Raw genomic sequence first — 12,986 nt, forward strand, 5'->3', positions numbered from 1 at the left:
TCCTTGTGTCTGTGTAGGAGTTTATTGATGTTATGAATGTACGCCAACTCTCTCGTTTTGCCTCACGGCGCACACGTTTTCCTAACGCCTTGGCATGTTTGAACAAGAGGAGGTTTCCGACGTGGGGTACCGACGAAGGATACCCCACGCCTTGTTCTGGGCCTCTCGCGCCCGCCTACAGTCCTCATTCCACCACGGCCTCCGCTGGTTGCGCGGGGCACCAGAGGCGTGGGGAATGGACTTTTCGGCGGCGTCGAGGATGTGCGCCGTGAGGAGTTGGGTAGATTCTTCAACGTGTAGGTGTCGTATGGATGTGTGGTGTAGTTTGGATGTCTTTGTAAATGTATTCCAGTTAGCTCGTGTTTCATTGAACCTACTATGGGAAGATGGACTGCATTGGCCATTACCTATGTATGTAAGTGAGGTGGGGAAGTGGTCACTGCCATATGGGTCAGTTCCCACACCCCACTCGAGAAGAGGAAAGAGAACTGCGGAGCCAATAGCCACGTCAAGACATGAGTATGTGTTGTGTCCTATGTTATGGTATGTAGGCTGTTTGTTGTTGAAAAGGCATGCTCCAGAGGATGTAAGAAACCTCTCTATCAGGCGACCCCGGGCATCCGTACGAGAAGAGCCCCAAAGAGAATTGTGAGCATTAAGGTCGCCTGTTAGAATGTACGGTTCGGACAGCTGGTCAACCAGCGCCTCGACGTCGGAGCTCGAAAGTGTAACATCAGGAGGAATGTATATGGAGCATACCGTTATCAATCTATTAAATATTATTGTTCGAATTGCTACAGCCTCAAGGACGGTGTTCAGAGTGACAGGGTGGCAGGCTAAGGATTTCCGGACGATTATGGCCACACCGCCAGAAGAGTGTGTGCAGCCATCCCTGTCCTTTCTGAAGACCGTGTAACTATTCAAGAAATTTGTGTGCTTGGAATTCAAATGTGTTTCCTGAACACACATTACACTTGGCTGATTAGCATGCAGTATTTCGTATACATCGTCAAGGCCTCTACAGTTCCATTGAATTGTTTTCTCTTCCCATTATTTAGTGTGAGAGCTACTGGAGTGTGTGTGTTTGTTTATGTGTCGTCTTTCGGGGCTGTGACTCTCGCCTTTTTTGGCTTGTCGGGAGGCTTTGGCGTCGGGACGCGTTCCTTGCGTTGCGTTGCAGGCAGGAACGGCCCGACATCCATCTCGTCGTCGGATGTCCGAGGGGTGCCCGACGGACCGGGCCCCCCGCACTTTGCCCACCCTCGGGAGCCCTTCGTTTGAGCCGCCACCGCTGAGGGCGTACGGGGCGCCAGAGGTGGCACGGGCGGTGCGGTGGCGGTGGGAGCCGGTGCGGGGCCCGTGGTGTCCATGGCACTCTCCAACGCAATGGAGGACGGAGAGGCAAGGACGGGAGCGGCACCGGTCCCGACGGAAGAGGTTGCCACCACAACCGCTGCTGCCTCAGCAAGCGGCGTGGTGGCGGGTTGGGCTGCCAGAGGCAACTCAGGGGGGGGGCGCAGGAGGGACCAGATCAGACTCGCTGAACTGGGTCCCTGTGGAAACGAGACGCCGCTCCGCCCCCCGGCGAGCTGCGTCGGCGTACCTCTCCAGGGGGAAAGAGGCGAACCTCTTCCGTGCCTCTGGGAAGGTGATGTTCTCAGTTACCTTGATGTTGATTATCTTTTTTTCGAGTTGGAACTTTTCACACTGGCGGTAGTAAGCTGCATGCGGCCCGCCGCAGTTCACACAAGACAGGGTATCGGATGGACAATTGTCGGTTGGATGATCATGCGCCGCGCATTTCGCACACGTCGTTCGGCCACGGCAAGAGTTTGTACCATGCCCGAACCGCTGGCACTTAAAACAGCGCCGCGGGTTCGGGATGTACGGACGGATGGAGCAACGGATAAAACCTGCATGTATGTGTTGTGGAAGAACTGCGCGGTCAAAAGTCAAGATAATGTGCTTAGTGGGAATCTCCTTGTCGTCTCTACGGATAGTAATGCGTCTCACGGCAGTGACGCCCTGATCCTTCAAGCCGGCAAGAAGATCCGCATCCGTTTCGTTCAAGAGATCTGTCTCGGATATCACACCCTGGGAGCTGTTGAGGCTCCGATGGGGTGTGACCCTGATGTCTAGATCAGCCAGTCTAGTCTGAGGTAGAAGCTTCGTGGAGTGCTGCTTGTCATTTATTTCGATGAGGAGTTCACCAGACCTTTGTTTTTTGCACTTATATCATTTTCCTACTATGGCTTCAAGATACTTGGCGATCAAGAAGACTGACTGAGATGCAAGAGGGTGGGTTGGATTGAGGGACTCCTTGACAAGAAATCGGGAGTAATGATCTGGTTCAGGAAATGTTAAAGATGGCAACGGGGGAAACGATACTTCGGTGCGGCCCCTTTTAGGGGGCCATCACGGTTGGGGGGGGGTTTAGACAATACCATAAAGCATAGTATAAAAGCATAGTACCGGACCCCCCGGACTTGGCACCCTTTGTGGTGCCCTTCGTTTTGGCCGCGACCGCCAAGGGCGTCAGGGGCGCCCCGGGTGGGACAGGCGGTGCGGCGGAGGTGAGAACTGCTGCGGTTTCCTCCGTCTCCATCTCCTCCGGGCTCTCGCGTGTGCTTTGGGCAGGTGGAGAGGACGAAAAAGAGGGTGCAGCATCCCCAACGGACGTGGATGCCACCACAGCCGCTGCTGGCCCAGCTAGCGGTGCTGAGGCGGGTTGGGCTGCAAGAGGCAACCCAGGGGGGGGCGGTGCGGGACCAAGTCCGACTCGCGGTACTGGGTCCACGCCGAAACAAGACGCCGCTCCGCCCCCCGGCGAGCTGCGTCGGCGTACCTGCCCAGAGGGAAGGAGGCGAACCTCTTCCGCGCCGCGCCTCTGCGAAGGTGATGTTTTTGGTTACCTTGATGTTTATGATTTCCTTTTCAAGTTGGAATTTTTCTCATTTCCTGGAGTAGGCCGCGTGTGGACCCTGGCAGTTTGTGCAAAGAGGTTGTTGCACGTTACAATTTTCGGACGCGTGGTCGTGCTGGGCGCATTTCGCGCAGGTAAGTCGGCCGCGACAGGAGTTCGTGCCGTGCCCGAACCGTTGGCACTTGAAACAGCGCCGCGGGTTCGGGATGTAAGGCAGGACTAGACATCGCACGAAACCTGCATTGATGTATTCCGGAAGGCTCGACCTGTCAAAGGTTAGGATGAGGTGCTTTGTTGGTATGTGTTTATCATCTCTTCGTATAGTTATTCGCCTGACCGCTGTTACGCCCTGGCCGCGAAGGCCCTCCAGCAAGTCGGCTTCAGTTTCATTCAGTAGGTCATAGTCAGAAATCACGCCATGGGAGCTGTTTAGGCTGCGGTGGGGCGTGACTCGGATTGGCAGATCGGCGATGCTGGTTTGCGCAAGAAGTTTTTTGGCCTGATCCTGGCTACTGACCTCGACAAGAATTTCACCGGTTCGATGTTTTTTGACCTTATACGACCCTCCAACAATACCGTCAAGAAACTTTGAAATGAGAAATACGGACTGTGAAGCAAGAGGTTTGGACTGGTCTACAGATTCCATCACGATGAAGCGAGGATAGTTGTTCGGTTTCGGAGGACTCAAGTCTGGAAGTGGTGGAAAGGAAACTTCGGTGCGGCCCCTTTTCGGGGGCCGATCACGTCTGGGGGGGGGGGGTTTGGAAAATGCCATATGATACATTGAAAAGCAGGGAGACGGGGGTACTTTCTCCTTTGACCTTACCCTGGTAGTCAAAGAGGTCCCGGAGCTCCCTGCCTGGTAGACAGGCAGGGAGCCCATCGGCCGGAGCTTGACCAAGGCTCCGACGGCGAGCGTTCACGGCTTCTAACCCTTCACCTTTCAACTTCTAGCCACGGTCGGTGAGAGCTTAAGTATGGGGGGCTCGGGGTACGCGGTGTCGCCACTCACCGTCACCAAGATTACTAAATGTGCCACGTGCGGGGACACCTAAAAACTTGTGCTCCCTTTTAATAGGAATAGATGCACGGCCAAGAGCAATCTCAGGATCCGCATTAAGCCCGCGCTTGCGGGAGAACAGAACACAAGTACTTTTGCCCCGGATCAGTTTAAAACCGTTAAGGTCCGCCCATCCAGCAAGCTTTTTAACACCGAGCTGTACTTGACGTTCGCAAATTGACAGGTTACAGGATTTAAAAGATATTTGAACTTCGTCTACATAGATGGAACAGGAAATGGTTGGTGGCAATGCCTTTCGGAGGGAGTTCATCATAACTATAAAAAATGTGCAGCTAAGAACTCCTCCTTGCGGCACACAATTTTCCTGCACATGTATCCCGGACAGGGATGACCCAACCTTAACTCAAAATGTCCTCGTGGACATGTAGCTATAAATGGTATTTAACATGTTACCTGACACACCAAAGGACTTCAGGTCACTATGGATGCCATATCGCCAGGCTGTGTCATAAGCCTTTTCAAGATCAAAGAATACCGTAAGGCAGAACTGCTTATGAGCAAATGCATCTTTTATGAAGGATTCCAACGCAACAAGTTGATCGTTGGTAGATCGCCCCACCCCAAAGCCTGCCTGGCAGCTCTCGAGAAGACCGTTGTACTCAAGGAAGTACACGAGCCTGCGATTTATCATCTTCTCGAGCAGCTTGCACAGGCAGCTTGTTAGAGCGATGGGACGATAACTGGCGGGAAAGGAAGGGTCCTTCCCTTCCTTCAGGAACGCCACTACTATGGCCTCCCTCCAAGAGTGTGGAATCTGCCCCGAAAGCCATGTTTTATTGTATAGGTGTAGGAGTGTTTCAAGAGTGTCTGGGTGTAGGTCTTGTATCATGGTGTATGTAATCTTATCTGCCCCTGGAGCTGAAGGTTTACATGTGCTCAGGGCAACCCTCAACTCATACAGTGTAAATTCGGAATTGTAACCAGATTTTGACCTGTTATTGTCATGCAGGGACTTTTTTTCACAAGCGGTTTTATGTTTCAGGAAAGTGTTTGTGTAGTGTGCAGAGCTGGAAACGTGTTGGAAGTGTTGTGCAAGTGTGTTAGCCTGATCTTCTAGTGTGTCCCCTGTTGTACTGACCAGGGGCAGGCTGTGTGTCTGATGATGATGATGGTTGTGTTTAATGGCGCAAGGCCGACGAGGGCAAAGAGCGCCAGAGAAGTCATTTAATGAAAAGAAGTGATGATGGTTTAAGTTTAATGGCGCAAGGCCGACATGGGCAAAGAGCGCCAAATACAAAGTTATTTGATAAGGAGGGAAATCGGATAAAGTCAGTTAAATACTATGAGCACGGCTGGTGTAAAGGGCCAGGGTGAAGAACGTGAGTGGTTAAAAGATAAATACGGTGGCTGGTGTATAGGACCAGGGGTAAAACTATGGGTGATAAGAGATGAGTTGTAAGAAATGAACTTCATAGGAACCTTAAGGTTCGCTGAACAGAGAATATGGCATCATCTCCTAAGAAGTATGACCGGTGTGGTGGAATATGTCGTGTGTGTAGTTGTGGGAAGTGTTTTCGTCGTGTAATGTCGAGTGCCTTACATTGTATGAGGATGTGGATCACGGATAGGGCCTCTCCGCACCTGCTGCACAGAGGTCTTGGAGATGCAGTGAGAAGGTGCGAGTGCGTTGCCTGAGTGTGCCCTATCCGTAATGTAGCCAAGGCGACTTCAGTGTATCTATTGCGTGTGTCGGTGGTGTATGGTCCCAAGTGAGGTTTTATTACGTGTAACTTGTTGTCTCTTTGTTCGCTCCAGTGTGTTTGCCATGTTTTGCGAAGTTGTTGTCTGATGTGTGGTTTCACGTCGGTGTAGGGTAATGTGGTTATGTCTACTGTATTCGAGAGTGTAGCAGCAGCAGCCATTCGGTCCGCTGCTTCGTTCCCGGCTATACCACTGTGGCCAGGGACCCAGCAAAGAACCAGTTCAAACTTGCGTACATACACTGACATAATACCCTTGACTATTAGATTTACAACGTGATTTTTCGAAGACTTTGTTGACGACAACGCCCGCACGACACTGAGGGAGTCTGTATATATAATGGATTGTGGGATGTGACTTTGAAGTATATGATTGACAACAAGAAGTACACCGTAAGCCTCTGCCGTAAATATACTAGTATGACTATTCAGAGTTTTGGTGACACTAAGGCCGGGCCCATGCGCCGCGCAGGACACAGAGGTGGAAGTCTTAGAGGCATCCGTATAAAATTCGGAAAATTGATACTTCTGCTGCAAATACAAGAAGTGCTGCAGAATTGCACATGTGGGAGCTCGGTTTTTATCTACATGTGTGAAGGATGTGTCGCATGATACAGGGCGGAGATGCCATGGTGCTATAAAATCTGTTTGAGAACTTTGTATGGTGTCTAAAAAGGAGACAGAAAGTTCTGACGCTTCCTCTCTAACTCTGTAAGAGAAGGGCGCAGAGAACGATTGTCGGTTTAGGAGTAGTGCAGTCATAGACGTATCATAAAAAGCCGATTTAAAAGGATGGTGTGGCATAGATGAAATTCTAAAAGCAAAAAGGAGATCTGTGTATGCTCGCTGACGTTGTAGGTTCCACTTATTACACTCCACATAGAGGCTTTCGACCGGGCTAGTCCGGAAGGCGCCACATGCCAACCGCAGCCCCAGATGAAGCACTGGGTCCAGCATTTTGAGGGATGTCTTACTTGCTGACCCATAAACAACGCTTCCATAGTCTAATCGTGAACCTATCACGCTGGCAAAAACACGTAAAAGAAGTTGTTTGTCAGCCCCATATGAAGAGTGGGAGAGAACCTTGAGTATATTCATGGCCTTTAAGCATTTATGTTTAAGTTGTTTTATGTGTGGAATGAACGAGAGCTTTTCGTCAAGGACTACACCTAAAAACTTGTGTTCATTTCTGACCGGAATTGAGACGCCATTGAGTTTGATGTCTGGATCCGGCCGAATGCCGCGCCTTTTCGAAAACAAAACACAAGTACACTTCACTGGATTAAATTTAAACCCGTTGCTATCTGCCCAGCCAGCTAGCTTGTTAACACCAAGCTGGACTTGGCGCTCGCAGATAGACAGGTTACAAGACTTTAAGGATAACTGCACGTCGTCTACATAGATTGAGCAGGAAATGGTTGGTGGCAGAGCCTTCCGAAGAGAGTTCATTTTTACAATAAACAACGTGCAACTCAAAACTCCACCTTGCGGAACACCGTTTTCCTGCACATGAACCCTAGAGAGTGCTGTTCCAACTCGCACGCGAAACGTTCTTTCAGAGAGGTAACTGGCAAGCATGTTCCACATGTTACCCGACATTCCAAAGGACTTCAAGTCGCTAAGGATGCCGTACCGCCAAGCAGTATCGTACGCCTTTTCAAGATCAAAGAAGACTGTCATACAGTACTGCTTGTGGAGGAAAGCATCTTTGATATAAGACTCTAATGCAACGAGTTGATCGTTCGTAGATGGCCCCGCCCTGAAGCCCGCCTGGCAGCTCTCGAGAAGACCGTTGTACTCTAAGAAGTACACGAGTCTCCTGTTTATCATCTTCTCGAAGAGCTTACACAGGCAGCTTGTCAGGGCAATGGGGCGATAACTGGCGGGAGAGGAAGGGTCCTTCCCTTCCTTTAGGAAAGCCACTCTATGGCCTCCCTCAAGAGCGTGGAATGTGCCCCGAAAGCCATATTTTGTTGTATAGGTGTAGGAGTGTTTCAAGAGTGTCCGGGTGTAGGTGCTGTATCATGGTGTATGTAATCTTATCTGCACCTGGAGCTGAAGGTTTGCACGTGCTCAGGGCAGCCCTCAACTCATAGAGAGTGAATTCAGAGTTGTAGGAAGTTTTTGATCGGTCTTTGTCGTGTAAGGGCTTTTTTTCTACAGATGTTTTGTGTTTCATGAAAGTGTTCGTGTAGTGTGCTGAACTGGACACGTGTTCGAAGTGTTGTGCAAGCGTGTTGGCCTGGTCTTCGAGTGTGTCCCCTGTTGTGCTAACCAGGGGCAGGCTGTGTGTCTGTTGTCCTTTTAGCTTGCGTATCCGTGTCCAGACTTTGTGAGTGTCCGTGTATGAATTAACGGATGTCAAGAAGGTGTGCCAACTTTCTCGTTTTGCCCCACGGCGCACACGTTTTCCAAACGCCTTGGCCCGTTTGAACAAAATGAGGTTACCCGACGTGGGGTACCGACGAAGGACACCCCACGCCTTGTTCTGGGCCTCTCGCACCCGCCTACAGTCCTCATTCCACCACGGCCTCCGCTGGTTGTGCGGGGCACCAGAGGCGTGGGGAATCGACTTTTCGGCGGCGTCGAGGATGTGCGCCGTGAGCAGTTGGGTAGCTTCTTCAATGTGTAGGTGTCCTATGGATGTGTGGTGTAGTTGGGATGTCTCTGTAAATGTATTCCAGTTAGCCCTTGTTTCATTAAACCTTTTATGGGAAGATGGACTGCTCGGGCCTGTACCTATATACGTTAATGAAGTGGGGAAATGGTCACTACCATATGGGTCCGTGCCCACACCCCACTGAAGACATGGAAAGAGAATTGCAGAACCAATAGCCAGGTCAAGATGTATGGGTTGTGAACTATGTTATGGTATGTAGGCTGTTTATTGTTGAAAAGGCATGCTCCAGAAGATGTAAGAAATTTCTCTATCAGGCGACCTCGGGCATCCGTTCTGGAAGAGCCCCAAAGAGAGTTGTGAGCATTAAGTTCGCCTGTAAGGATGTATGGTTCGGGCAGCTGGTCAACCAGCGCCTCGAAGTCGGAGCTCGTAAGTGCAACATCAGGAGGAATGTATATGGAGCATACCATAATCAACCTATTAAATATTGTTGTGCGAACGGCTACAGCCTCAAGGATGGTGTTCAAGGTGACAGGGTGGCATGCTAAGGATTTCCGGGCCATTATGGCCACACCGCCAGAAGAGTGTGTGCAGCCATCCCTGTCTTTCCTGTATACCAGGTGACTATTCAAGAAATTTGTGTGTTTGGAATTCAGATGTGTTTCCTGGACACACATTAAACTTGGCTGATTGGCATGCAGAATCTCATACACGTCGTCAAGATTATTTAGAAGGCCTCTGCAGTTCCATTGAACAATATTTTCTCTTCCCATTATGATGTATTAGAGCTACTGGAGTGTGACTATTTATGTAGGGTCTTTCGGGGCTTGGACTCTTGGACGTGTTTTCTTTACCTCATCTGGAGGTTTAGATGGAGGGACCCGCTCCCTGCGCTGCAGAGCAGACAGGAAGGGTCCCACATCCAAGTCATCATCTGATTTGGAAGGGGTACCCGGCGTACCGGACCCCCCGGACTTGGCACCATTTGTGGTGCCCTTCGTTTTGGCCGCGACCGCCAAGGGCGTCAGGGGCGCCCCGGGTGGGACAGGCGGTGCGGCGGAGGTGAGAACTGCTGCGGTTTCCTCCGTCTCCATCTCCTCCGGGCTCTCGCGTGTGCTTTGGGCAGGTGGAGAGGACGAAAAAGAGGGTGCAGCATCCCCAACGGGCGTGGATGCCACCACAGCCGCTGCTGGCCCAGCTAGCGGTGCGGAGGCGGGTTGGGCTGCAAGAGGCAACCCAGGGGGGGGCGGTGCGGGACCAAGTCCGACTCGCGGTACTGGGTCCACGCCGAAACAAGACGCCGCTCCGCCCCCCGGCGAGCTGCGTCGGCGTACCTGCCCAGAGGGAAGGAGGCGAACCTCTTCCGCGCCTCTGAGAAGGTGATGTTTTTGGTTACCTTGATGTTTATGATTTCCTTTTCAAGTTGGAATTTTTCTCATTTCCTGGAGTAGGCCGCGTGTGGACCCTGGCAGTTTGTGCAAAGAGGTTGTTGCACGTTACAATTTTCGGACGCGTGGTCGTGCTGGGCGCATTTCGCGCAGGTAAGTCGGCCGCGACAGGAGTTCGTGCCGTGCCCGAACCGTTGGCACTTGAAACAGCGCCGCGGGTTCGGGATGTAAGGCAGGACTAGACATCGCACGAAACCTGCATTGATGTATTCCGGAAGGCTCGACCTGTCAAAGGTTAGGATGAGGTGCTTTGTTGGTATGTGTTTATCATCTCTTCGTATAGTTATTCGCCTGACCGCTGTTACGCCCTGGCCGCGAAGGCCCTCCAGCAAGTCGGCTTCAGTTTCATTCAGTAGGTCATAGTCAGAAATCACGCCCTGGGAGCTGTTTAGGCTGCGGTGGGGCGTGACTCGGATTGGCAGATCGGCGATGCTGGTTTGCGCAAGAAGTTTTTTGTCCTGATTCTGGCTAGTGACCTCGACAAGAATTTCACCGGTTCGATGTTTTTTGGCCTTATACGACCCTCCAACAATACCGTCAAGAAACTTTGAAATGAGAAATACGGACTGTGAAGCAAGAGGTTTGGATTGGTCTACAGATTCCATCACGATGAAGCGAGGATAGTTGTTCGGTTTCGGAGGACTCAAGTCTGGAAGTGGTGGAAAGGAAACTTCGGTGCGGCCCCTTTTCGGGGGCCGATCACGTCTGGGGGGGGGTTTGGAAAATGCCATATGATACATTGAAAAGCAGGGAGACGGGGGTACTTTCTCCTTTGACCTTACCCTGGTAGTCAAAGAGGTCCCAGAGCTCCCTGCCTGGTAGACAGGCAGGGAGCCCATCGGCCGGAGCTTGACCAAGGCTCCGACGGCCACCGTTTACGGCTTCTACCCTTCACCTTTAAACACCTCGCCACGGTTGGACACGGCTTATGTTGGGAGCTCGGGGTCCGCGGTGTCGCTGCTCACCGTCACCATGAATACTCAAGGTGACCCGTGCGGGGTAATGAAAAGAAGTGATTACCACAGAAGGTAGGTATGAAACATGTAAACTGGAAAGATCAAAAAAACGTGTCAACCGAACATAGTAAAATCAGTTAAAGATAATGGTGATGGCTGGTGTATAGGGCCAGATTTGATTATGCATGATAAGAAATGAGGTTTAAAAACTTCACGTCTGACAAATACTTAAACACGCGTTTCACAGAAACCATGGCACCGTCACCCAGAAACAACGATGGGTGTAGGGGAATTTGTTGTCTGTAGAGTTCTCTGAAGTGTTTGTGTCGTGTTGTGTCAAGTGCCTTGCATTGTATGAGTATGTGGACTACGGACAGGCCCTCCCCACACCTGCTACACAGGGGTCTTGGAGAACCCGTGAGCAGGTGCGAGTGCGTCACATGTGTATGGCCTATCCGTAATCTAGCTAAGGTAACTTCAATGTGCCTGTTGTGTGAGTCAGTAGTGTATTGTCCCAAGTGTGGTTTTATTACGTGTAGTTTGTTGTCTGTCTGTTCGATCCAGTCTTCTTGCCACGTTTTACGGAGTTGCTGTCTTATGTGTGGCTTGAGGTCTGTGTAAGGAAGTGTTGTTATGTTTACTGTGTTTCGGAGCCCCCAAACATACGCTGGATCCAACCGTGGCAATGTGTTTATAGGTGGAGGGTTAGAAACCATGAACGGTGGCCGTCGGAGCCTTGGTCAAGCTCCGGCCGATGGGCTCCCTGCCTGTCTACGAGGCAGGGAGCTCCGGGACCTCTTTGACTACCAGGGTAAGGTCAAAGGAGAAAGTACCCCCGTCTCCCTGCTTTTCAATGTATCATATGGCATTTTCCAAACCCCCCCCAAGACGTGATCGGCCCCCGAAAAGGGGCCGCACCGAAGTATCTTTTCCTCCTTTGCAATCCTTCTTAAAATAGAGGCCTTCTTAAAAATCTTGACGATGTATACGAACTACTGCATGCTAATCAGCCAAGTGTAATGTGTGTTCAGGAAACACATTTGAATTCCAAGCACACAAATTTCTTGAATAGTTACATGGTCTTCAGAAAGGACAGGGATGGCTGCACACACTCTTCTGGCGGTGTGGCCATAATCGCCCGGAAATCCTTAGCCTGCCACCCTGTCACTTTAAACACTATCCTTGAGGCTGTAGCAATACGCTTGATAATATTTAATACGTTGATAACGGTATGCTCCATATACATTCCTCCTGATGTTTAACTTTCGAGCTCTGACGTCGAGGCGCTGGTTGACCAGCTGCCCGAACCGTACATTCTAACAGGCGACCTTAATGCTCACAATTCTCTTTGGGGCTCTTCTCGTACGGATGCCCGGGGTCGCCTGATAGAGAGGTTTCTTACATCCTCTGGAGCATGCCTTTTCAACAATAAACAGCCTACATATCATAACATAGGACACAACACATACTCATGTCTTGACTTGGCTATTGGCTCCGCAGTTCTCTTTCCTCTTCTCGAGTGGGGTGTGGGAACTGACCCATATGGCAGTGACCACTTCCCCACCTCACTTACATACATAGGTAAAGGCCCATGCAGTCCATCTTCCCATAATAGGTTCAATGAAACACGAGCTAACTGGAATACATTTACAGAGACATCCAAACTACACCACACATCCATAGGACACCTACACGTTGAAGAATCTACCCAACTCCTCACGGCGCACATCCTCGACGCCGCCGAAAAGTCCATTCCCCACGCCTCTGGTGCCCTGCGCAACCAGCGGAGGCCGTGGTGGAATGAGGACTGTAGGCGGGCGCGAGAGGCCCAGAACAAGGCGTGGGGTATCCTTCGTCGGTACCCCACGTCGGGAAACCTTCTCTTGTTCAAACGGGCCAAGGCTTTAGGAAAACGTGTGCGCCGTGAGGCAAAACGAGAGAGTTGGCGTACATTCATAACATCAATAAACTCCTACACAGACACAAGGAAAGTATGGACACGAATACGCAAACTCAAGGGACAACAAACACACAGCCTGCCTTTGGTCAGCACTACAGGGGACACACTCGAAGACCAGGCTGACACACTCGCACAACACTTCCAACACGTGTCCAGTTCAGCACACTACACAAACACTTTCCTGAAACATAAAGCCTCTTGTGAAAAGAAGTCCCTACGCGACTACAACCAATCACAGACTTCTTACAACTCCCTGTTTTCACTACATGAGCTGAGGGCTGCTCTAAGCACGTGTAAA

Source organism: Haemaphysalis longicornis, unplaced genomic scaffold, assembly GCF_048455015.1.
Source record: "Haemaphysalis longicornis isolate Haplotype H1 unplaced genomic scaffold, Haemaphysalis longicornis Haplotype H1 scaffold_4, whole genome shotgun sequence".
Classification (NCBI taxonomy): domain Eukaryota; kingdom Metazoa; phylum Arthropoda; class Arachnida; order Ixodida; family Ixodidae; genus Haemaphysalis; species Haemaphysalis longicornis.